Source organism: Haemaphysalis longicornis, unplaced genomic scaffold (genome assembly GCF_048455015.1).
Source record: "Haemaphysalis longicornis isolate Haplotype H1 unplaced genomic scaffold, Haemaphysalis longicornis Haplotype H1 scaffold_12, whole genome shotgun sequence".
Taxonomy (NCBI): domain Eukaryota; kingdom Metazoa; phylum Arthropoda; class Arachnida; order Ixodida; family Ixodidae; genus Haemaphysalis; species Haemaphysalis longicornis.
The window spans coordinates 28354978-28382434 of NW_027526225.1; the positions used below are offsets into that span (position 1 = coordinate 28354978).

The window sequence follows — 27457 nt, forward strand, 5'->3', positions numbered from 1 at the left end:
CAATTACAACAATAAACCACCGTGGAATCGAACTGACTTCCGCAACAGTAACTGGCAACGACTCCACAACTGCAGAAGAGATCGCAATATCCCTCGCAGCCACTACATCTCAAGACATTATCACCATAGTCACAGATTCACAAGCTGCCTGTCGCCATTACGCCGCCGGTCACATTGCTCCCTTAGCCCACCGCATCCTACAGTCCATCCCTAACTCCCCTTACTTCTACATTCTCTGGACCCCGGAAAATGAGTCTCTGGAAGGGAATGAGGCGGCTTATGCTGCCGCCCGCGCGCATATCTACCGGGCGTTTCCCTCCGACACTCCATCGTCACCGTCGGAAGCGTACCATTCTGTACCTCAAAAATTCAAAGATATCCTTGAACACTACCGCTTCGAACGCCGCATCCTACCATCACCCCACGACAAGTTGACTAAGGAAGAAGCCACCCCCTACCGCCGCCTTCAAACCAACACCTACCCATACGGCACCCTCCTCCACGTCATCCACCCCTCCTCCTACTCCGTCACCTGCAAGTACTGTTTCCGACCCTGCATGCTCTATCACGTGATCTCAGCGTGCTCCCACACATCACCCTCCCACCTATATCCCCCAACCATGAGCAGTGGGAAGGCATGCTAGCCAGCCCGGATCCCGGCAACCAGCTTCGGCTGGTTGAAAGGGCCCGCCTGGCAGAGACCGCCCAGGTACCTCTGGACTGAGAAGACCCTCCATTGTCACAACTCCAGAAGTAATATAGAAATAAAGTTTATTCCTCCTCCTCCTTTGTAGCCTCTACCAGATTCTCGACCACCGACGCCGCGATCGATCCCGCATCATCATGCTCGGCAGCTCGATAGATAGATAGATAGATAGATAGATAGATAGATAGATAGATAGATAGATAGATAGATAGATAGATAGATAGATAGATAGATAGATAGATAGATAGAGACAGACAGACAGACAGACAGACAGACAGATAGATGGATAGATAGATAGATAGATAGATAGAGACAGACAGACAGACAGACAGACAGACAGACAGAGAGACAGATAGATAGATAGATAGATAGATAGATAGATAGATAGATAGAGATAGATAGATCATATTCATCATCATCATCATCATCATCAGCCTATCTACGCCCACTGCAGGGCAAAGGCCTCTCCCATTATTCTCCAATTACCTCGGTCCTGTGCCAACTGTGACCAATTTATCCCCGCAAACTTCTTGATCTCATCTGCCCATCTAACTTTTTGCCGCCCCCTGCAACGCTTGCCTTCTCTAGGGATCCACTCTGTTACCCTTAATGACCAGCGGTTATCTTGCCTTCGCATTACATGCCCTGCCCACGTCCATTTCTTCTTCTTAATTTCTACTAATATGTCTTTAACACCAGTTTGCTCCCTGACCCACTCCGCTCTCTTCTTGTCCCTTAATGTTACACCTATCATTTTCCGCTCCATTGCCCGCTGTGTCGTTCTCAATTTAAGTTGAACCCTCTTAGTGAGCCTCCAAGTTTCTGCCCCGTAGGTGAGTACCGGTAAGATGCAGCTGTCATACACTTTCTTCTTCAGCGACAATGGTAGGCTGCTATTAATTATCTGAGAATGTCTGTCATATGCACCCCACCCCATTCTGATCCTTCCAATTATCTCTGCCTCATGGTTGGGATCTGGGGTCACAACTTGGCCGAAGTACATATATTCGCTTACCACTTCCACTGACTCGCCATCTATCTCAAACTGCTGTGCTGTCCCGAGGTTATTGATCATTACTTTAGTTTTCTGCATATTAATTTTCAGGCCCACGGTTCTACTCTGTTCGCCCAGTGCGGAAAGTATGCTTTGCAATTCGTCCCCCGAGTTACTTAGCAAGGCAACGTCATCAGCAAATCTGAGGTTACTGAGGTATTCTCCATTAACCCTTACTCCCACCTGTTCCCAATCCAACGTTCTGAATACTTCTTGTAAGCATGCTGTGAATAACATTGGAGAGATTGTGTCTCCTTGTCTGACACCCTTCCTTATAGGTATTTTACTGCTCTCCCTATGGAGGATGATGGTAGCTGTAGACCCATTATAGATATCCTCTAGTATTCCTACATAATGCTCATCTACCCCCTGGTTCCGTAATGCCTGAATGACGGCTAGGGTTTCGACCGAGTCAAATGCTTTCTCATAATCTATGAAGGCTATATATAGGGGTTCAGTATACTCAGCGCACTTCTCTATCACCTGATTGATCGTGTGAATATGGTCCATTGTTGAATAACCTTTACGGAACCCTGCTTGTTCTTTAGGTTGACTGAAATCTAAGGTTGCAGAGATTCGGTTAGCGATTACCTTGGTAAATACCTTGTAGACGACTGACAGTAAGCTGATCGGCCTGTAATTTTTCAAGTCCTTCATGCCGCCTTTCTTATGGATTAGGATGATGTTAGCGTTCTTCCAAGATTTCGGTACCATTGCGGTCATTAGGCATTGCGTATACAGGTTTGCCAGTTTTTCAAGTACAATTTCTCCGCCATCCTTCAAGAGGTCTGCTGTTATCTGATCCTCACCAGGTGCTTTGCCCCCTTTCATTTCTTTCAAAGCCTTCCTTACTTCTTCGGTTGTTACTGGTGGGATGTCTATCTCCTCTGAACTACTGTCTCGTTCGGCATTATCCTGTATGTCCCGGCTACTGTACAGATCCCTATAGAACTCCTCGGCCACTGTGACTATTTTATCCCTATTTGTGATGACGTTGCCTTGCTTATCCTTAAGTGCATACATCTGATTTTTCCCCACGCCAAGACGTCTCTTCACTGCTTTCAGGCTACCTCCGTTCTTTACAGCGTATTCGATCCTCTCCATATTATACTTCCGTATGTCAGCTGTCTTACGCTTATTGATTAACTTCGAGAGCTCGGCTAGTTCTATTCTGTCAGCTGCGGTAGAGATTCTCATGGTTTGCCGTTTCCTGATTAGATCTTTCGTCTCCTGAGAAAGTTTGCCTGTATCCTGTCTAGCCATAGTGCCCCCGACTTCTACTGCACACTCCGTGAGGATGCGTGTAAGGTTGTCGCTGGCTTCCTGTGTTGTAAGCTCGGCTTCCTCGTTAAGGGCGGAATATCGGTTCTGCAGCGCGATCCTGTATTCTTCTACTTTACGTTTTACTGTTAGCTCATTTATCGGCTTCTTACGTACTAGCTTGTTTCGGTCCCGCCTCAAATCTAGCCTAATTCGAGATCTTACCATACGGTGGTCACTACACCTTACCCTTCCGAGCACTTCTACATCGTGCACGACACCAGGGTTATCGCATAATATGAAGTCTATTTCATTTTTGTGCTCCCCATTCGGGCTCCTCCAGGTCCACTTACTCTCCCGTTTACAGAAGAAGGTATTCATTATGCGTAGGTTATTCCGTTCGGCAAACTCAACTAGTAGGTCCTCCCTGCTATTTCTACAGCCCAGACCATAGTTCCCAACTGCCTTGTCTCCAGCCTGATTCTTGCCTACTTTAGCATTGAAGTCCCCCATAACTACGGTATACTGCGTTTTTACTTTAGCCATTGCCGATTCCACATCTTCATAGAAGCGTTCCACTGCTTGGTCGTCGTGGCTGGATGTGGACGCGTAGCCCTGCACCACCTTGAGCTTGTACCTCTTATTGAGCCTAATTACAAGACCTGCTGCCCTTTCGTTAATGCTATAGTATTCGTCTATGTTGCCAGCTATGCTTTTATTGACTAGAAATCCCACTCCCAGTTCTCTTCTGTCCTCTAGACCACGGTAACATAAGACGTGTCCATTTTTCAGCACCGTAAAGGCTTCGCCTGCCCTCCTAACCTCGCTAAGCCCTATTACATCCCATTTAATGCCCTCTATTCACGTACGTCCAAAGATCATATTGATTGATCGTGGAGTTTAACGCGCCGACGCAACGCAGACGATGAGGCGCGCCGTAGTGGAGGGCTCCGGATTAATTTTGACCACCTGGGGATCTTTATCGTGCGCCGAAATCTCGTACACACGGGCGTTTTTGCTTTTCGCCTCCATCAGAAAAGCGGCCGCCGCGGCCGGGAATCGACCCCGCGACCTCGTGCTCAGCAGCGCAACGCCTTAGCCACTGAGCCACCGCGGCGGGTCAAAGATCATATTCACGTACGTCTAAATCTTTATTCGGCGAGGGGTGGTCAGATGCCTAGGAAAGGTGGGAGCAGTTTTTGAGGTTGTGCGGTGCTGTGCTCATCAATCTAGGCATGATCGTTTCACAAGCTGATCGTTTCACTTGATCGTTTCACGAGCTCACATAAGAAGAGTAACGTCTCCTTGGCGTGCCCGGGATTCGGGCGTGCTTGGGATTCGTGGGTGCCGCCCGCTGTTTGTGGGATGACACTTGTCGGGACGTTGTCGGGACGTGGAAAGAAAAACGACTGCTTCCGCGTTACTGTCCATATGTGCTGCGGGTTTTTGTTTCGGGCTTGGCATATTGAAATAATTGTAGCTTTCTTAGTTAATTACCCCAAGCAGAAATATCAACGACAGAAATACGCGTTATTACTGTCGGATACCCTCGTCTAAGAGTCTGCAGGAGTGTTACTTTGAGTGCCACGACATTACAACACGAGCGATCTACTAAAAATATCAATGCCAATAAGTTACAAGTACATCTGATGAATGTAGAGAGCTGGATGAGTTGGTAGGTGCACACTTTGAACTGCATGGTACAGCGCAAACAGAAAGAAAAGCCGAGGACGCCCCTTCTGTTTATAAAGACGATAGTCTTTCTTGGGCTACTTAAACCCAGAAATTTTGGTCTGTCTGTCTGTCTGTCTGTCTGTGACTCGATTCAGCCACCCGGCCAAAGCAAAACAATGCCTGCGCAATAGTCTTACATAGTCACAGCTAAATCTACCCGTCTATGTCCGGTGTAATGTTCATACTTGTCAACATTGTTGAAGAAGAACAAGACATTACGCAAATATGAGACAACAAATCAATACAGAAGTGATATTTGCAGTGTTCCTTTATAAAAAAATCAAACATGCTGGACTTTTGTGAAATTAAATACTTCATCAACTGCAGAAAAAGAATTCACTCTGCCGTCGCCTGCTGTCGCCCGCGCCACTGTAGCTTCTGGCGCCATTTTAAGAAATGAACCGGCAACAGTTACGCAAGGTTCCACTAGATAGGTTCCACGTTCTGCTTGCAACGCACGTGGAGTAGGGAAACGCGGTTCTATAAACGTTGAAGTAGGGCGCCTCGATTAACGCGCGTCTTCGCCGTACGACAGCGTTCGCATCGAGACAGCCGGTTTGGAGCAGTGGAACGCGGGAAATTTAAAATGATTTAAGCAAACCTTTGGCGTCTTTACCTTGGGAGGAGCGCGACGCAAGAGGAACAACATGAGAGGTGAGCGGGAAAGCGAAGGGAGGCATTTACTTCGCAAAAGCCGATAAAGACTATCGTCTTTTGACGGCATTTGCAACGAAAGGAGCAGATACGCGGCCAATTTTTTTCCCTCTGTCTTTCTCCTGTGTACGCGCTGTATCTCTTCAAAACATACATCTTGAGAGCCATCTTCCCCGGGCCGATGCCGACATAGGGTTTAATGGCGCATGCAAGGTTTTTTTTTCTTTTTGTTTACAAGCAATTATTACGTGATGTACAGTCTTTGTCAAAATTTTGTGGGCCACGGCGACGGTGGCCGGAGCAAGCGCGCGGCCGAGCAGGGGCGCTGCGTTTCTCGTTGTCGGCTGGTTGCGCGGGTAGAGAGAGTGAGAGGAACTTTCGCTCTTGCTTCTGTAGTGTGTCCGGCGCGATAAGTGCTGCGCGAAGTGCCTGCGCTGAACCGAAGTGCGCCTTCGGCCCCACGGCACTTATCACGCCAGCCATACCATAGGCGATACTACGAAAGGAAGCGCGAAAGTTCCCCTCACTCTCTAAAGCCGCGTAACCAGCCGGCAGCAGCAAGCGCAGCGCCCCTGCTTGGCCGCGCACCTGCTCCGGCCACGGTCACCGTGGCCCACAAAATTTTGACAAAGACTGTACTTCCAGAATACTGCATCGAATACCTGTTTCATCGTGTAGCTGTAGATCAACACCTTGAATGCTTGTCTGCGCATTTCTACAACAGGAAGCCACGCGTTTTCAAAATCCGTGCGCTGTTCCCATTTGCCTGCTGAGGGAAAAGAACGAGTTTCCCTCTCGTTCACGGAACATGTGCATTCAAACCGATGCACGCAACTACGGACAAGATGCAACAACGAACAGGGCCGGTTTCCTTTTGTCCTTCCCTGAGCACCTACAAAGACCCGGACACAGCGAGTAAGTCAGTTGTGCGCAGTGCCAATTGGTCGTTCCGGCGTAAACTCATCGTCGCAACACAAATGCCAGCCCGCGAAGAATGGGGCGCAGCTTTTCAGGTGCGAAACATGCTTAGCGCGTCTGCAAGAACAGACCGAGAACGGCGCATGCACTAGCACTTGGCTCCGGCGCTGCACGGACAGAAAGGAAACGCGATCGTAAATCGGGTTAGCGGGTCCCGACGTCGCCGCATAAACACAGAGAAATAGGCGTGTCCTCGAGGAAGCCGGCCGCATTCCTCGCATTCACTTCGCAGTGCTGCTTGCGCAGCGAGGGAACAGAGGGCCATCCGCGCCTTAGCGGCCCGGAGAACAGCGAAACGAGCGTCGGGAAGGGAATAAGGGACAGGAAGCGACACTGGGAAGATTGGTCTCACGAAAGCACAACACCTTCCGGACTGGCGCGGAAGGCTCGGCCATTGCAGAGTCGGTGCCTGTCGGCGCTATTCACGCGACGGATACATCGCAGTTCGGCGGCGATTTGCGAGATCGGTCGTTGTGCGCCCGATCAAGTGGCGAGCGGCCTTACATTAATAGCGAAGCTGTTTAGCGATTCGTTGATTCCAGCGTTTCACAAAATTCAGTAATCATCATCATCATCATCATCATCATCATCATCATCATCATCATCATCATCATCATCATCATCACAGCCTATCTACGCCAACTGAAGGGCAAAGGCCTCTCCGATTAATCTCCAATTATCCCAGTCCTGTGCTAACTGCAACCCATTTATCCCCGCAAGCTTGATCTCATCTGCCCAGCTAACTTTCTGCCGCCCCTTGCAACGTTTGCCTTCTCTAGGAATCCACTTTGTCACCCTTATGACCAACGGCTACCTTGCCTTCGCATTACATGCCCTGCCCACGCCGATTTCTTCTTCTAAATTTCTACAAATATGTCCTTCAAACGCATTTGTTCCCTGACCCAGTCCGCTCTCTTCTTGTCCCTTATTGTTACACCCATCATCTTCCGTTCCATTGCTCTCTGAGTCATCCTCAATTTAAGTTGAAACCTCTTAGTGAGCCTTTAAGTTTCTGCCCCGTAGGTGAGTACCGGTAAGATGCAGTTGTCTTACAAAACTTAGTATAAGAGTATAAAGAAAACAAATTGCCGACACCGGCAGGATTCGAACCTGTGTCTGGTGGAACAACGCTGTTGGTGTCAGTCGTCTTACCCTCTCGGCTAGGACAGTTTTCGTTTTCTTGCCAGTTGAAGATCCACTTCATTCAGCTGCAATTTGTTTTCGTTATTCGCACCAGAAACTGCCGCAACCCAGGAGAAACGTGCTTCATTGCTGCCTGTCTAAGCACAATTTCACACGAATCCCCTTCACCAAGCTTCCCGATTACATGTCCAAAGAGGTGCACAGTGAGAGACAGTGATAAAGAGAGCGGATTCTCCTCGATGCGCGAGGCCGCGTCCAGCTGGTAAACAGCGCAGCTAGACGGTCGGGTGGCTATTCCGCGCTATCAAATTAAATTTCATGTGGTCGTAAGTACCTCTAAAGAGAATCACCTCTCACACTTTATCCTAAAGGTGAACGAAAAGAGAAAAGAGCACAAAAAGTCACCAGCCTGTGCGTGAACAGTGAACCCTCTCGTGAGCCTTCATTTGCAAAATCTGGCAAGCTAAGCCTAACAACCATCGCCAGTCTTCTCTAGATTGAAGCTGTGCAAGCCAAGAAGTTGTGCGTCTCTCTCTCTCTCTCTCTCTCTCTCTCTCTCTCTCTCTCTCTCTCTCTCTCTCTCTCTCTCTCTCTCTCTCTCTCTCTCTCTCTCTCTCTCTCTCTCTCTCTCTCTCCTCTCTCTTTCTCTCTCTCTCTCTCTCTCTCTCTCTCTCTCTCTCTCTCTCTCTCTCTCTCGACCGCCATCGCGCTGAAATCCTCACCAGCGTTGTGTGGTGGCCGGAGTGAGTACAGCTTTCGGCCCGGTCCATCTTCCAAACGAAACAACCGTTTCAGCGTCTGTTCAACAATCTCTCTCCCGTTTCACCAATCGAGGTTAGAAAAGGTGTACAAACGTGGGAACTTGCAAACAAAACAATAAAAAAGGAAGGTAACAAGGTGCACTGGCGTTCTTTAAAAAAAGACGAAGAAACACCCTCCCGACCAATTTGTCCTTGCTGCTTCAGCCAGCGCATGACATTTTCAGCCCGTCCGCACAACACAAGAACAAAAGTAGAGGGCAAAAAAACTGTGGTTGACTCCCCTGTTACAGGAAACAGTAAAACACGAAATTGAAACGTGCAGCGAAATCTACAGCTGAGCATGATTTGCGGGTCGGCGGCTGTTTTGTGGGTGTGCTTGGCGAGCGACGTCCTGCTGGCGGGTCGCTTCGGCAAAGGTTTACTGGCGTCATTTCCGTGACGGATATGACGTCAGTAAAATCTTGGTCTATCCCGGCATAAGACAATTTCGTGTTAAAATATAAAACCGGAAAACAAACAACCCTAAGTATGACGTAGTATTTATTACTAAAGGTTGCTTCTCCGCAAGGAGACCATGTGTGCAGGGGTGCACCCTTTACAAGGCAGCTTGCTTCCTTGTACTGGCTTCACCTCCGTGACGGAAATGACGTCAGTCGAATCTTTGTGTATCCAGGAATAAAACACTTTCGTGTTAAAAAAATGAATAAGAGAGAAAGTCCGAGAAAATGAGGATAATATCAGGGGTAGAGGATATCGTAGTGCCCTGGCGGGCAGAGCCGGTGGATGGGGCGAGGGGGGGGGGGGGGGGCGGCCCTCGGGGAAGCCGTGAGCGTTAACGCAGCCCCGGATCCCCGGTCCACGTACTGCAACCGCACGCCCACCCCCAGTGGCGCGTCAGCGAGATCACGTGGATGCAATAGGTCTCCTTGTACATCGGCTTCACCTCCTGCTTGCAGAAGGACTGAGAATAACTGGGGAAGAAGGACACCTCCTTCCGGAGCAACGGCATCAGCAACGTCCGGCATCCGGAGCATCAGCAAAGTCATGTGGACGGCGACGTAGTCCAAATATCCCTGCTCGTTGAAGACCTTGAGCAGGTCGTCCAGTTATGTTGTCCTCGATCTTCTTCAGCACCTCCATGAACGTGTCGTGGAAGTCCTCGACGGTGAAGCTCTTGTAGCGAAGAAAGACCAGGGCCTCCTTGCTCTGCTCAGCAATTTTCTTGAACCTGCTGTACTCCTGGTTGTCAGTGAGTAGGCACTCCAGGCAGGCGGAGCTGAAGGCCCAGAAGGAACAGTTCCAATCCGAAGGTCCTTGACCTTCTGCTGGTACACCTTATCTTCGAGGGAGTACTCCTTTTGCAGGATGGACAGGTCATGTTTTCTGTCCACCAGGGGAATGCGCGCTGCTATCTCGCGTTCAATTTCCCAAGTATTGCTTCTTCGTGATTGATCTCCGGTACCGATTCTTTCGAGGGCGATTTCGGGGCTATCTGCCGCTCACATTGTCAGTTAGTGCCCGAGAGTCAAACGGTATACTCACTCGGCTGTGATTGTGGCGCGGAATCGCGCCACCTATACTTGACACAGAACACGCGATAGGGTACACGTTGCGCCTGCGGGCACTGTTATGCGAGAGCGCCCGGCACAAATTTGCTTCGCCTGGCGGCGCGCCGACGGCATGCTGATTGACGCCTCGGTCAGACGGCCTGCGGAAAACACGCCCCCACACGCCCGTAAACGGAGCCGCTGAGTAGCCCCCGCCGTGGCGGCTTCAGCTGACGCAATCGTTTCGTCTCCATTCATCGGATTCACACTGTGGCCAAGGGAGAGACTTGATTGGAGGGATTCGAACTGCTCGCGCTGCAACGGACCCCCGGGTGTATAAGACAACCCGGGAGCAGCGGCGAGTGCGGCATTCATCGCAGGCACCGAGTTGAGACGTGCTGTCGCCTTTGTGCGAGCCATGTAATGCTCTTGTTACTCTTGCACATATTGTATATAAATACTGCTTGTCGGCTCCGCAACTTCATCGCTCTGCCCTGCTTCGCGTTGGTGAACTAAGCAAAGCAACTTCGCAACAGCGCCTATTTACAGTGTGCGCGTTCCGTTCGTTCGTTCTGCTTCTTCGATTTGCTTCTTTTCGCCGCTATAGCAACAGAGATGGGGTAAAGGTCGTTTCAGCAGTGAATAAGAAGCAAATCGGCAGCAATCGTGGAGTTAAACCGTCAGGATGTTCGCGAAGGCTGCGTACAGCTCCGCTACCTTTAAGTCTTACGCGTCAGTGTGAGCGTCCTCCATTTTTTCTTTCCCGCGGACTTGAGTCGGCGGCGGGCTCTTCTTGGCCTCTCGTGCCCTTCTGTGACCTTTTCGGTAGCAGCACGTTCTGCTATTCCTCCATTTTGCCACGGGACCGCTCTATGCCACGGCAAGAGGTTGTTCAATGACCGCTGCGCAAGAATGCCTGCGCACACGGCTGCGGCATGTGATGCAGCCTCAATCCTGGAGCGGTCTGATCCTGGAATCGATCCGCCAAATTTTTAAAGCTCTTTGATGATTATGGGTGCGAACCATTCTTGAAATTTTGAAGAGCACATACGTACGCGATCGATGACTTGGGTAAGTGTCAACATGTCATCATCTGTGTCCCTATCGAATGTTTAAATAACCTTCTTGTTGAATAATTCCGAACTTTATTTTGCGTTTGCGTTTCCAGAAATGTAAAAGTATTTCCAGAAAAACATTCTATCCTGTAGCCATAGGGCTATGGCCTCCTCTTCCCCCACTGCAAAAATTGAATACGTACGTAGTCAGTGATTCCAAATCTGCCATTAAATTTTTTTCGAGAGGGCGAATCTCCTTAGAAGCGACTGCAATCCTTAAATATGGCTTCCGTCGCGATGCACGGATTGGCAAAATGTACCTGATATGGGCACCCATCCACTCCGGCCTCGTCGGGAACGAGTACACGCACGATGCTGCTCGAGGATTCACGGACCGAGCAGCCGTCGACCCTAACACAACATTCGCTCATTCGCTCCGATGGTCGGGTAGGGATCGGCTCGTGTCCTACAGGGGCATTACAAATCGCTACTGTCTGGAACTAGCCTGCCTCCCCCCCCCTCCCCCCCACGCTCACCCGTTACTCAATAAGAGGCAATCCTTCGTATATCAACTTCCGGCCGGCGCTACTTCGCCTGAGGCAGGCATCTGCACTACGGGGGCGAGGTGGCCACCTCGAGATGGACCTAGTTGCAAAGCTGCGCGACCTGCAGGGACAAGGCTGCAACCTCCGACTGCAGTGGCTTCCTGCCCACGTTGGTATACCGGGGAACGAGGCTGCAGACGATTTAGCCAAAGCAGCCCACCACTCCCCAATGGCCCCAGTTTCCGCGTCCCTGGTGCGCTATGATGTCGCCAGGGACGTCATCAGGCGAGAGGTGGCCGCCCGCCACCCCTGCAAACGAGTGGCCACCGGTCAGGTCCCGCGGCTCCTTTCCACCAGAGGGATATCCCAAACAGAGCGGTCTCTCCTCCTCCGGCTCCGCACCGGCTGCTACAGCACAGCAGCACGCCTCCACAGGCAGGGCCACAAGGCCACACCCACCTGTGCCCACTGCCTCGACCCCGAGACATTAGATCACGTCCTCCGCTCCTGCCCTGCATACGCTGGTGCCCGGAACACACTGGTGTCTGGGTACCGGCGGCTGGGGCTACCGTCAAGCACTGCAGAGTACATCCTGCGCCCTCGGTCGGGGACCCTTTATGCTGCACCGAGAGGCCTTCAGGCTGCTCCTCTCGTACCTCGACGAGTCAGGCCTCAACACCCGCCCATGAACTTTAGAAGCCAGACCCCACCGGCTATCCACCCCCTGTTAACCCTCTTGTGTGCGTGGGTGTGCATGTGTGAGTGCGTGTGTATGTAAATAGTCTGTATGTAACCTGAGCGTGTATGCATACAGTCTTTGCAAGCCTTTTATAGCCTGTTATCATATTTAATTTTCCATTCGATTCAATGGTGGTTTATTTAACACAAAGAAACAACATACAATGGGTATATACAGGAGGAGGTGCCGAAGTCAATGACCCTTTCACTTTTTCTTAAGCCACTTTTTCCCCCGGCGAGACCTGTGCCCTCTGTCGAGAGGCAAAACTTCGCTTTGTAAATATTTTCATTTTAATAAACACTTCCTCTCTCTCTCGACTTCTTCAAACGAATTCGTACCCAAGCCCGGTTACGTACACAGCCGCTCTACAAATGTTTAACCGGGCTCTACAAGTGGTTAACGCCTGGTCTTTCCGTTCCCTTTTCTCCTGCTATTTGTAATAGGAGAGTCTGTTTCCACGTCGTTACGCAGTAGCACGCTGTTTTGGGTAAAATGAAAGTAAATACACTCTCGTTAGGTTAGGCCAGATTGGGTAAAATTACGTTTAGGTTAGCTTTAGATTTGGTGCATGCTAGGTTAGGTTGGAACTTCATTAAACAAAGCCGTTGGGCAAGTTGGTGCACTATGATTGAAAAAACGAGCGCTTGCCCCGTCGTCCTTCTTTACTGACGTTGTAGAAGACGCGCTCTTTTTTTCATTCAAACTAGGTTATGTTGGGATTAGCTTCAGTTAGTCACTTTCGTTACATTGAAACAGTCTTCTTCGGTAGCTGAAGCTGCAGAAGGACCTGAAAACAGGCTCCTTTTTTGCAGTGCTTCCAGCATAGCCGTTTACACAAAGCAATGAACGAAAAGAACAACTCTTATTTTACCTACTCTATAGCATATTGTATTTCTCGGCAAGCAATAAGCGAACGTTGTTAACGTACACCTGTATCGGCCTGCACCGGAATAAGTTGGTAAGTTGCGCGTGGGAACAGCTGGTGCCGCCTCTGTCGCTGCAGCCTTTCGGCGCTGTCTCGCAACAAGGAACACGCGAATCGTTGTTCGTGAAACAGCGCTGGCGCGGTGCCGGCATCGTTCGACGTATCCTGTTTACATAGAGAACTTTGGGAGATTTTTATTATTGTTGGGAGCGCCAAACAAGCCTCCCTGGAAAATGAGTGATTATTTCTGCGCGCCAAGCCTTCTTTACCTTCGGTGCAGGGAAACAAATAGAGAACGCAAAATACGGACCCGTGCCGCTAATGATAGAAAAAGAACGACGCTGAAGTAACATTCGCGGGACAGCGTTGATGCGGTTTCGTGGGCCTCGCGTATATATATATATATATATATATATATATATATATATATATATATATATATATATATATATATATATATATATATATATATATATATATATATATATATATATATATATATATATATATATATATATATATATATATATATATATATATATATATATATATGTATATATATATATATATATACCGAACCCACGCCTTTCGATCGCGTGGGTTCGGTCCCCACTCGGGGCGCGTGTTTTTCTTTCTTTCTTTCTTCCTTATATTTAAAAAAAATCTTAACTTCATTAACCGTACTAAAAAATAGAGCCTAACCACACCCCTATGCCTCCTTTGGCGTTGTAGACTGCCGACCTATGTTTCTGTATTTCCTCAACGAGCCCCTCATTTCCTTACTATATATATATATATATATATATATATATATATATATATATATATATATATATTTATATATATATATTTCCTGACCGTGCACCTGCCTTATCTCCTCCCTCTTTTTTCCCTTCGCATCCCAGACGGCTATCGGGAAGCAAAACAGCCTCCACGTGTTACGTTCCCGGCAACTAATGATCCGAGGAATAAGGAGCCATGATAGTGACCTACTCTACGAGGCAGGTAACATGACCTTCCTGGAAAAAAAAATCTTGCAGGAGCCACCAAAAAACCAATTGAACAAGAAGTCAACCCTTACCTGGGTTGCAAACTAGGCAGTCATGAACTAAGCCTCGTGATAGATGCTACGTTCCATAGATAGCACGTTTCCGGAATTCTTAATTTTTTCGTTTGTCGCAAAATATAGGTCTGCCCATTAAAAGCAGGCTCGTGAGGGAGGATGAACAAACTCTGTCCTCTTACCCACCTGATGTCGCAAAAGCATAGCTAAGAGATACATGTTATACGAAAAAAACTTGATGAGAAACGAGGTTTGTTTTTGCTATGCCATCCGCTTCTTTCGTTGCTTTTAGTAGTAGTAGATATCTGTTGGAGCGAGAGCTCTACATTTAGATTTGACATCCTGCGAATTTTAGTTGCTATAGCAACCAGGAGGCGCTGCAAGGGGGATGCTGCTAGAGCTTCATGATTAGAGCAAACATACACACAGCTTCTTTCAGGGAGCGTATCGAGAAACTCTAGACGCTGTAGATGCCGTCACGTTGCTTTACAATACCATCGATGCCGAACAGAAGCGTTACATGGCTGCCATTCGAAAAGGTCCAGAAAATCGGGCGTCAGCGGACCCCCCTTCAATAGCGTACACTCTAAGATGTCGCCGTAGGTCGTCTTCACCACAGCGCTCAAAAATGACAAATTGAAGTGACCGAGTGTGGGAAGTCGGCGAATGACGAAGCTCAACGTAACATTTGACTAAAAAGTGCATGCGCGCAGGGACAACACACAAGGTGTGCAAGGTGTGCATTGCACAATGTACCGGCGGAGATGCCCCTTTTGAGTCGGTCACGTGATTGGTCGAATGTGTAGACTAGGCCTGTAGCGGCATCATCATCAACGCCAGCGCCCCATCATCATCAGTTCTTCAGATGATGACGCAACTCAGAACACGATGGCCTCCAAGCCGCTCGGCCGCATTCCTCAGGCGCTCGCCGATTCTCGGGCCCTTGGCAGTGGCGGCGACACCTCGGACGCACCACTAAGCGCATGTCGACCTTCTTTGCCGCAGGTTAGTTACGGTTTACGACAGAAAATTTTCATTCCGTATTTGTCGCCATGACTGCCAAGTTCAAGTGTCTCAGTTTCTGTATTTTGATGAATGTCGTGTACCTGCAACATGTCGAAAGAGTCAGCTAAGATCAGAGACGAAATGAAAGCGGAATTTCTAAAATTTAAGGAGGAGCTGAACCAAACACTAAAGACATTTAAGGAAACCCTCGAACGTGACTTGAGGGGTGACATACGAGATTTACGCCAGGAGCAAGAAGCTCTCAAAAAAAGCATCGAATATGCTCACGAGGAAATTACGGACCTAAAAATGCGAGTTGAGACTGAACAATCAATAACCAAGCAACGAACGCAAAAGAAGCAGGAACTGCAGGCAAAATGTGACGGCCTTGAAAGGAAAGCGTTTGACCTCGAGAGACGACTCACTCAGTCAGAGCAGTATTCGCGTTGCACAAATCTTGAGATACTGGGTGTTCCCAAAAGTGAAAATGAATCCGTTTTCGACATCGTGTCCAAGATAGGGACGGCAATTAGTGAGAGTATAGCTGCCTCTGACGTTGAGGTTTGTCACAGGGTGGCCACTCGCGATCCCTTAAAATCGAACATCATTGTTCAATTCAAATCGCGGACAAAACGCGACTCGGTTCTAAAGAAGGCAAAGAAAACGAGGATCAACCACAAGGACATTGGTCTCGACACCGTGGCCCCTGTCTACGTGAACGAACATTTATGTCCTGCTCTGAAAAGGCTTCTAGGAATGGCTGTGGAACGAAAACAGAAATGCCTCTGGAAATCGGTTTGGAGCTACAATGGGAAAATCTTTGCAAAACAAACTGACAATTCTGACCCTCTACACATATCCGATGAACGTGATCTTGCCAAAATGACCCCTAGCTTGCCTGCTACCACGCCAGTGAAACAAAACGCTGTCCCTGAATGAACTACCAGTTCACCTTGCCTGAATCCCTTCCGTCCCCACCGCAGTCCCATAACTCCATTCTGCACGTGAACGCTCGTTCTGCAAACAACAAAAATGATCACTTAGAGTATTTCCTTAACCAGTTTTCTTTTCGTTTCAATGTAATCATGCTCACCGAAACTTGGTATAGTAATGACAAAAGTATGCTCCAGTTAGATGGCTATAAAATTTTTTTCATTAATAGAACTGGCAGACGAGGAGGTGGTGTTGCTATCTACGCACACTCTTCCAGATATTACGACTTAGTCCCCGAGTTCTCAACAATCAGTGAGGACTATGAAATGTTGACCTTAAAATCTAATACAGAAATTATATGTGCAATATATCGTCCACCAAATGGGAACATACCATGTTTCCTGGAGTTTATTGAGAAGTTCCTGGATTACGTTACTAAAAACGATTTTTTTCTAATATGTGGAGGTGATATGAACGTAAATATATTAGATGACAGTGTCATGGGTGGTAGTTTACTGATGACGTTACAATCCGCTCGTTTCGTAAATTTGATTAATACCCCAACACGCGTCACCCAGGCCACTTCAAGTTGCCTGGATCTCTTAATAACCAATGCCGATACACTTGTGTCCGATCGCGGGACGATTACATCAGATATAAGTGACCATTGTCCAATATTTATGTTCTATCATAGTAAAAATCAAACCAGACACTTTCAACGTAAACCTTTCCTTACACAACATATAACGGCCAAAACCCTTGAATCCTTTAAATTAGACGTTGTCGCTTATAACTGGTCTCGCCTCTTCGAAATAACAGACCCGAATCTTGCATATTCAAGTTTTCTTGCAGCATTCCTTAAAATGTATGCAGCCCACTTTCCTTTTAAGCCTCTTTCCCGTACTAAAAAAAACAAGGAAACCATGGATTACGGTAGAACATAAAAAAAAATTAATGAAAAAAATAAACTTTACCATCTCTTTCTTAAAACACAATCTGTAGATACCCTGACAGCTCTCAAAAAAGCCCGAAACAAACTAAATAATAAGCTAAGACAAGCTAAGGCAGCATATCACCAGCAGTTGTTTGATGACATTTGTTCAAAACAACCAGATGTTGCTTACAAACTAATAAATGACTCTCTAGGCCGCGGAAAAATAAACACACCAATCGAAAGCATAGTCCAGAATGGCCATAAAATGTCTGGGAAAATTCTTGCGGATTACTTCAATAAGTACTTTACAAACATTGACGTACCAGCTGGTGAAACTACTGCTCTCCAAATACCTATTAGTGGACCTACTGGAAGCGTTTTTTTGGAGCCTACTGATGATTTCGAAGTATACAGAACTTTTATGAGTATAAAAAACAGTAGAGCATTAGATATAGACAACGTTCAAATTAAACCTGTTAAGTACGTCCTAGAATTTATTACCCCAATTCTAACTCATATTAAAATTTAATTCTTCAGCATGCGTTGTTTCCAGATAAAGTGAAGCGAGCAAGAATAACGGTAATCTTTAAGCATGGAGATGGAAATGATCCTAAAAATTACAGGCCCATATCTGTCATACCAGTCTTCTCCAAATGTATAGAAAAATTAATCTTTTCGCGTATGTCTAATTATCCTGAAGCAAGAAGTATCATTACGAACGCACAATTCGGTTTTCGCAAAGGAAGGTCCACTGAAGCAGCCTTGCTAACAATTAAGGAGCACATATTGTCAAATATAGAAAACAATAAGCTCACTTTAGCACTCTTTATTGATTTTAGTAAAGCCTTCGACTGTCTAAACCATAATATTTTAGCCGAAAAGTTATCGCAATCAGGAATTCGTGGGAAGCCCCTAACACCTATGAAATCGTATCTCGAAAACAAAGTACAGTCAGTGTATATTTCTGGTGAACAGTCTATTTTTCTACCAATTTTAAATGGTGTTCCTCAAGGCAGCGTGCTAGGTCCCCTGCTTTTTAATTTATATATAAATGATATTACGCACATTGACTTAAATGCAACATTTGTAATATATGCCGATGACAGTACAATACTTCTTTCTGGTCCTGATGAGAATAGTCTAATGCCCAAATGTAACGCGGTTCTGGATAAATTATTTCATTGGTCAAGTTCAAATAGAATTAAGGTTAATCCGACGAAAACAAAAGCAGTTTTATTCCGAGCTAAAAAACAGAAGAGTTGAACTGAAATATACACTTAAATATGCCAATCGTGATGTAGAATTAGTAAATGATCACAAGATCCTCGGTGTAACGTTCCAATCCCAGCTTTGTTGGAATAAACATGTAGATACTACCTGTAAAAAACTATCTTCTGTAGCCGGCGCGATAGCGCGCACGCGACGATTCTTCCCAGAAAAAGTTAAACTGAACATCTACAATGCTTTATTTGCCACATATATAAATTACTGCAGCTTAGTATGGACTACTACAACTAAACAAAACATCAATAAACTACTCATCTTACAAAAGAAAGCCGTTCGCCATATCGCAAACCTTGATTATTCGTGTTCCACTCGTACTTTCTTCCCACGTTACAACATAATCAAGGCAAATTACATGTACGACTTCCGAATTCTCCGCTCTTTCTACTTTTCTTCGCTACCGATAAAAAACTTTCTCATACATTTGGCATCACTCCAGGCCCAAACTCACCCTGTAAATACCCGTAATACAGACAGCTGGCACCAACGAAAATTCCGCAATAACTTCAAGTTGCAATCACTAGAGCACAACTTGCCATTAATTCTAAATAGATACGATTTTGCAGCTAATTTTTCTTTAGGACAGCTAAAAGTGTTTTTTGCCACCAAAGAGTAAACTGGAAACAGCCATGTATTGATTGATAAACATCACTCCCTGCAGTGCAAATGGTTTTGCTGATAGCCCATTTCTTTAGTTATACATTCTCCTCCCATTCCCATTTTCTTGATGCGTTTTTATAAATTTTATACAACTTTATACATTTTAATGTTTTATACTTCAGAGCGTTATGACGTTGCATATTTGCATTTTGTTTGAATATGTGAAATTGCATTTTTTCAAAATTATGTACTGGAACTGTTACCTGCTGTGTATTTCAGTGTGTATCCATATGTTTCATTTTGTTAGAGTTTGTATAAAAGCTCCTTGCGTTATACTGACACTGTTGTGTAAGGGTTCATGGGCCCAGTCAAGCGGTTAAGTCTGCTTTTAGCCCATGGACCTCTCCAGATGTATTTCTGGGAAATAAACCGATTGATTGATGTTGTCGTCCCCACGCAACTCTGAATAAATGTAGGCCCCGCCGCACTGTCACATCGGCCACCTACATATTTCCTGTAGCGACGCCATCATCATCTTCCCCAGCGTGACAATCATCATCATCACTATCGGCCAGCTCGCGCAACAGATTCGGCGCACATTCGGGAACGGCACCCTCGTTCTACGCGCCTCGTCCTGTCCATGGCACAGCCAACGCAACCGCAATAAACGTGGGCTCGGCCTCACCGCCTCGTCGGCCGCCTACAGGCCGATCGGATAGGTAATTCTTGAGCGCTGTGGTGAAGGCGCATCACGGGGACTTCTTGAAGAGTAAATTTTCCGCAGTTTTTCTTGGTGTTCCTCGATAATAACGAGGAAAGCACTACTAGGGCACTTTTTTGAGATGCGTGGTCTGCGGCTACGTCCACGTGTCCTTCTCAAATCACGCGGAGTAAGTTCTTGATCCTCTGCATCCTCCTATGTCTCACTGATACGGCATGTAGTGTTTGTTTCATGCACTGCCTCCGCCGAGGCAAGTCTTCTTCTCTAAACGCTGGCTCTTTTTTGAGGCTACTACCTTGTTCAAAGTTTTTGCTCTTGTTTGCCCACCCTCCTCTCTCTCTCCCTCTCTCTATCTATTCCCTCTCTCCCCTCTTTCTATCTCCCCTCCCCCTCTCTCTCTCACTCCGAGCTCCCCCTTCATCCCTCTCCCTCTCTCTATTTCCCCCTCCTCCTCCCTCTTTCTATCTCTTTCCCCTTCCATCTCTCCATCTCCCTCCTTCCCTCTTTCGCCCTCTATCTTTTCGCCATTCCCTCTCTCCCTCCCTCTATCTCTTTCCCCCTCCCTCCATCTCTCCCCATCTTTCTCCCCCTCCTCCATCCCCTCCCTCACCCCTCTCTCTCTCTCTCTCTCTCTCTCTCTGTCTCTCTTTCTGCAGTGATATTGCGAGTAAAGAACGAAAAAAAAAAGCGCCAGGATGTCACGAGTCGATATCACTGCAAGTTCTCTCAGGTACAGCAGCAAGAAACTAGGGCCAGAGGCGGCGGGGGACGAGATAGGAGGTGCAGGTATTGCCAAAATAACACAGCAGAAGCAACAGCAACAAAAACGCGAAGGCTATAGAAAGCGAAACTCGACGGGAGACGAGAAATGAAGGGCAAGAAAAGGGGAGCAGTCGAAGAGAGGAGCAGATCTCCTGGCCAGCCGTAATGAGATTGCAGCCTCGAAATGATTCCCCGGTGCAGAGACACGCGCCCGCGTGGAGCTGCTTTCGAAACTCGTACGCTCGTCGCTGCTGCGAGGAGGCGATTAATTTTGTTGACTGAGCCCACTACGTAGCTGCACGGGCGCGCTTCCCAAACTCGCTTCATTGAAGATCGGCCCGATGCAGTCGCTGGGACTCGTGCACGCATTGTCTCGGATTAGCTGATTATCATGCTTACTGCTGCTAAAACGATTTCCAATCCAATCTAATCCAATCCAATCCAATCCAGTCGCGGCGGCGGCGGTTCCGGCACGCCAGTTGTGGGCCGTGAGACATCACTGCTCCTCGCGCATGCGCAGCACGGCTCTCCAGGAGCAACGCGAAACTGCTCAACCTCGGCCAGTCTATCTCACGCTACAGAGTATAAAAAATTCGGGTCGCTCCACAAGACCCGAGCCGAGGAAGGGGAAAACGAAAAACCGCTCCCAGTTCTCGACCACGGCGTGCCTGCCTAAGATTGGTGGAAGCGCGGGTGCGGGATGTTATGGACCGAAAACAGGTTTCCCCTGTGGTTTTACCACGCCGCCTGTTGCTTGATTCAAAATGCAGTTTATTAACGGATGTTGGGATACCGGCGCGTAGGACGGAGTAAACACCTGCCCATCGAGTGACTTCGCGTATATAGGGCCCGCCAAAACCGCAGAACGCAAGTCGTACCCAGCCACGCGGCTGAATAGTCCGGTGCTGCTGAGCAGCCTGAGCCCAGGGATCGATCCCGGCCGCGGTGGCCGCTCTTCATGTGGAGGCGAAAAGCAAAAGGTCATGCATCCCTCCGTCTAACGACGACGGTGGTTGAACGCGAAGCTTTCTCGAGATGGATTCTTTGGTGGGCTAATCCCACACTGCGCCTATGCGTAAACTTTGGAGATACGCGCTGCTTTCTTATAGAATTCCCACAGCAACTCTCAGCACCCCACAGCAACGCTTGGGGTGGGGTGTACGGCGTGAATCCGTACCTGCTGCTTGGCGTTCAGTGAACAGGTTTTTGAGTGGGTGCCGGTTTGAGGTGCTAAACCCCAAGGTGTGACGTTAGGCCCAAAGTCCTAAACCTCAGAATGGGAAGTTAGGCTTAACGTCTTGTGGATAACAGCTTACGGCACGCAGAGCAACGCCACTCTTCCCGTGCCGGGTTCTTTGGTTGTCGTCCGAGTTTTCCAAACCGCTTCGACCATGTCGAAATGGAGCAATCGGATGGACGCCGGCTTCATAACGCGCGCGACCCACGTTCGATTCGGCCCACGGGAAGCGTTTTTTCCTTCACTTTACCCACGATCGTTCATCATCATCTTAACAGAAAGTTGGCTTTCCTACAGAGCGTATTGGCACGCAATGGCGTTACTGAGGACGCTAAAACTTCGCTTTAAAACGCCCGTGTTCGAAATTTCGGCGCACGTTACCCCAGCTGGTCAAAATTGCTACGGCGCGCCTCATGGCCCATAGAGACAAACATACTGGTGAGCAGGAGGAAGTTCTTAGGGCCTCCTCCCAGTGAGAGGCGTCCTTATTCCAAGATGACTTGGAGCTGGCTCGCTGTCCGGGCCCGTTCAGACAGTCGGCGGTGGTCTCAGAGCTCACAGCTGATCATAGATAGGGTTGAGATTTGGGGTTAGAGTAGGGGTACATTGGCACTCCCATACCACGTGGTATAGGGGGCCAGCAACAGGGCAGAAGTTACAGGTGGCCGGGTGTTGGGTGGGGTACAAAGCGTTAAGTAGGGTGTTATGGGGATACGAAATCGCTTGTAGGCGCCGTAAAGTGGTTTGTGCGCGGTGTGTAGGAAGAAAAGGGCCACGATGGCTCATATCCTCTGGAACTGCAAAGTGAACGACGGTGCTACAGAGACGTTACCGCCGCACCTAGCGGATGCGGTGGCAAGCAAGGACTACGACGTGCAATACAAGGCCGTCCAGCAAGTGTTGGAGGCTCTCGAGCGTCAGCGGCCGAAAACACTATCCCCTCGGGGGCTGGGTGCGTGTAGGTAGCCGATGCCGAGGGACCGACTGACACGACGTTAGGCAGCGTCAATTTTGCCGGACAGTAAAGATGTTTTATATATATATATCTCTCTCTCCGTCGCTTGTTAATTGTGAAGAAGGTGGCGAGAAGCGACGGCGGTCGTTTTTGTAGTGGGATAAGATCTCGGCGTATGTGTGGAGTGGTGCTGGCTTTGAGGTAGATCGGTCATGTTCGGGTTCTCATTCTGGGAAGAAACGGCCCGGGGTGAACGAGCACGGGCAGCTGCGTGTGCCTCCTCGTTCACTTCGAGAGACTGGTGGCCGGGTGACCAGATGATATGAAGTTCTGGTAGTCTTTTTACTTGTCGAAGAAGGTACAGTGTGGGTGGAGATAAGCGTAGCTTGGGCGCGTTAAATTTCAGAAATTTTAATCTGAATGGTCGTCCGCGGCTGATACAGGTGGAGTTATGGTGTACGGCGTTCACGATAAACGACAATAGTTGTCACTCGGTGAGGCTAAGGCGCGATACCCAATTGCTAGTCGAGTCTAGCCGCCTGGCGCCATGCGCGTGCGAGTCCATGCCGCGACCTTCGTGCCAGCTGCGGCGAGTGCTACATCTTTATCGCAAATCCCCGCTGTCAGACTGTTCTGCCATGTTGTGGAAAAGTGAAAAAAGCGTCACGAAAAATTCAAAGACGGACATATTGTTTCGTCGCCTCACTCCCTTGCTTTTTCGTGCCTTCTCATTCTTCGCTTCACTAGGACAGAAATCCAAGCTCTGGGTAGTTTGAAATTCCCGCCTTACCGAAATGTCACCCCACCTCCCCGGCTCCAACACCACTTCCCTGCACAGAAGAAGGCAGCAGCACTTTCTCCGGGTCTCCATATCGCAACTAAGTGTGGCATAATCACAGTCTTCCTTCCTGTACAGGGTAGTGCGAGGATAATTGGAACACTTAAAATTTTTTTCCTGAACGAACCGCCGCTCTGTTCGGGCTCGAACTTCACACGAAGGTCGCATTTTGTGGTCTATTTTGTTTGACACCGGGAGAAACGACGGTATTTACCTGCTTATTCTGAAAATAAATAAAAACGATTTTCATAGCCTAAGGGAAAATGGCGGCTGATTCGGACGTGCGAGCCAGCGCAAGCTGATCTTGGAATGACGGCGCCACCTGGGGTATGCAGAGCGAAACGCATGTTTGGGACTCGCGGGAGGACGGAGCCAAATGGTGTAGCAGACGATCGGAAAATCTCTCTCGTCTCTAGTTTACGATGATCTCAAATACTTGCATAACAGCTCATACCAATCATAATAAAACATTTCCATGGCTCATCGTCGCTAGTAAACGTGGAATTTGTTTCCTCATCTGCTTTCACATTTTCTGATCGTCTGCTATATCTTTACCAGGTTATCCCAGAGTTACTGTGAGGTTATCCGGCTCTGTGAAATCAGCCTCAAGATTCTCGATTTGTTTGTGTGTTCTCGTTTTATTTGTGAAATCTTGTGTGCGTGTTTGGCTCCTTCCTTCCGCGAGTCCCAAACGTGCGTTTCGCTCTGCATACCCCAGGTGGCGCCGTCGTTCCAAGATCAGCTTGCGCTGGCTCGCACGTCCAAATCGGCCACCATTTTCCCATAGGCTATGAAAATTGTTTTTATCTATTTTCAGAATAAACAGGTAAGTACCGTCGTCGTTCCAGGTGACAAACAAAAACACCTTTGTGTGAAGTCTGAGTGCGAACAGAGGGGTGGTTCGCCCAGGAAAATTTTTTAAAGCGTTCCAATTATCGTCGCACCACTCTATATTTACCGGGCGAAAAAAGGTCCATCAGTGCCACAGTCGTTGACTGGTCGCTTAGACCTGTACGCAGGAGAGTACGAATAGCGGCGAATATCAGCGCTGCTGCAAAGAACCCCCAAGGTCAGTCATCCCAAACATTTTGACTCGGCCATTGCTCTTTGCCGTCGAGTACAAATTATATGACCTTTGTAATATTGTGGGAGAATAGAAATAATGTCTAGGCAATGTGCCGCCATTCTCTCAACATGCGAACGAGGGAAGGCTGGTCAGTTTATCAAGTTCAAAAATCCTATTGTCGCTTGGCGGCTTGAGATAACACGAAAGGGAAGATAAGCCTTTGCTGCTGTGAATTGACTGTTGGGTTTAGTGCGCCGAAGCTACGCTTGGGCCATGAGGCGCGCAGTAGTGGAGAGAGGCTTCGGATTAATTTTTACCACCGGCAGGGAATTTTCAACGTGCCCCGAAATCTCGACAAATCAGGGCAGAAAGGGGGGGGGGGGGGGGAAGAGGGGCGTTTTCTCTGTTCGCCTCCATTTGAAAAGCAGCCAAAACGGCCGGGTGACCGAACCCGCGATCTTGGGCTCAGCAACACACCCCCTCAGCCAATGAGCCACGGCGGCGGGTTTTGCTGCTGTGCCTTTTCCAGTGACAATTAGTACTCACCATGCCAGGCGATATACCGTATTTACTCGATTCTGAGCCCCCCCCCCCCCCCCCCTACCTTTTTTTAACGCGAAAGTGTTTTATTCCCGGATACACGAAGATTTCGCTGACGTCATATCCGTCACTGAAATGACGCCAGTACAACGAAGCAAGCGGCCTGTAAAGGGTGCAACCCAGCACACAGGGTCTTCTTGCGGGAGGCAACCTTTAGTACTAAATAGTACGTTACACTGAGGGTTGTTCCTTTTCGGGTTTTATATTTTAATACGAAAGTGTTTTATGCCACGATACCCCAAGATTTCACTGACGTCATATCCGTCACGGAAATGATGCCAGTACACCTTTGCCGAAGCGACCCGCCAGAAGGACCCGCCAGAAGGACAAGCACACCCACTATACAGCCGGCGACCTGCAAATCATGCACAGCTGCAGATTTCGCTGCACATTTCACATTCGTGTTTTAGTGATTCATATGATAGAAGAATCAACCACAGTATTTGTCAAGATCGCAATGTCCAAAGTGAGGGGGCGGGGGGTTGCTTAGAATCGAGAAATCTAAAATGACATCCCCCCTCCCACACACAAACACTTTTCGCGGCCGTAGCTAGATGAGACAGGCGCAAGGAATAATGTTTTATACAGCGTAGATTAAAAAAATGTAGGCACAGACGGTGAACTCACCGCTTGCGTCTTATACTCAGTCATTCTCACTACCACCCGAGTGTGTAGCACCGCTTGAGCCGCTGCTTTGAGTATCTCACAGCTCGTTGCCCTTTGTTCCGTCAAACATTTCCTTTAAATGGCTCAAGTGTAGTGAAAGGCGCCAGCACAGACTGAAAAGCGCGTTGGCGGCCTGGGCCGTTTTACTTCTGTAGCCTGGGCAAAGCACGCTTGCTCACAGAGAAGGGGGTGCTTTCATTCGCAGGCAAACTTTTTAAAAGACGATAGTCTTTCTTGAGCTTCTTAAACCCAGAAATTTCTGTCTGTCTGTCTGTCTGTCTGTCTGTCTGTCTGTCTGTCTGTCTGTCTGTCTGTCTGTCTGTCTGCCTGTCTGCCTGTCTGTCTGTCTGTCTGCCTGTCTGCCTGTCTGTCTGTCTGTCTGTCTGTCTGTCTGTCTGTCTGTCTGTCTGTCTGTCTGTCTGTCGACTCGATTCAGCCACCCGGCGAAAGTGAAACTAAGTCTGCGCAATAGTCGGATATACTCACAGCCAAATCTAAACGTCTAAGTCCGGTTCAATGTTCATATTTGTCAACATTGTTGAACAAGAACAAGACATTACGCAAATATAAGGCAGAAAATTGTTACACAAGGCATATTTACAGTGTTCATTTATAAAGAAATGCTTGGATGCTTGATTTCTGCTTAATGAAATTTGTGCTGCAGAAAAAATAATCGCATGGTCGCCTGCTGACACCCGCGCCACTATAGCTTCTCGCGGCATTTTAAGAATTCAAGCGGCAACAGTTACGAAAGGTTCCCCTAGATAGGTTCAACGTTTTGCTTGGAACGCACGTGGACTAGAGCAACGCGGTTCTATAAACGTTCAAGCAGGGCGCCTCGATTCACGCGCGTCTCCGCCGTACGGCAGCGCTGGCATCGAGGCACCCGGCCTAGAGCAGTGGAACGCGGTAAATGTAAACTGACTTGAGCAAACCATTAGCGTGCTTACCTTGGGAGGAGTGAAACGCAAGAGTGACAACATGAGAGGTGAGCGGGAAAGCGAAAGGAGGCATTTATTTGGGAAATGTCGCCGTGGATTACCGTCTTTTGTCGACATTTGCAATAAAAGGAGCAGATACGCGGCCAATTTTCCCATTTTTTTCTCTGACAGTAGGGGGTGGGGGGGGGGGGGGGGGGGGCTGCTCAGAATCGCGAAAATACAGTAGTTTTTAAAAAATTCGTTTGCTCATTTTGTGTAAGTTGAGAATGCAATGGGTGGCCATGAAATCTCCCGTGACGTAACGCAAGTAGAGGAACTGAAGCTGACGACCTGGCTATCAAATTCAACTCACAGTGTACTCCAAGAATGACGCAGCGTTCCTTTTATTGCACAGAGCTATACGACGTACAAGCTCATGCTTCGGGGCTACTTTCACGAATACCGCATACGCACACACGGATGGATACACCGCAACGCTTTGCAAGCGAATAACGGCTTCGAATTTCACCCTTTCCCCCTTCTGTGTGGAGTTACAGCATTCCCAACTTGTCGTTATTTTGTGACAAACACTGACGCGCTGTGGAACTTTAGTAGCACTAGCTCTCGAAACTCCCAGCATGCATCGCTGTGCCCCCCAGGAAGCACGTTTCAATAGACTGTTGCTGTTTCACTGTCTTCTCTAGCACTGAGTAAAAATTGGGCCAGGGCTGGTCTGCTCCGAGAGGAAATTTCGTTCGGCGAACATGAGATA

At 48.1% G+C, this 27457-nt stretch overlaps 1 protein-coding gene and 1 pseudogene across 5 annotated transcripts in view; both read right to left on the reverse strand.

Annotated features, from left to right (window-relative positions):
* Positions 1-27457, reverse strand: part of LOC144162534 (uncharacterized) — a 584817-nt gene that overhangs the window by 98372 nt on the left and 458988 nt on the right. The window lies entirely within an intron of this gene.
* LOC144162165 (ubiquitin thioesterase OTUB1 pseudogene) lies at positions 9028-11925 on the reverse strand (annotated as a pseudogene).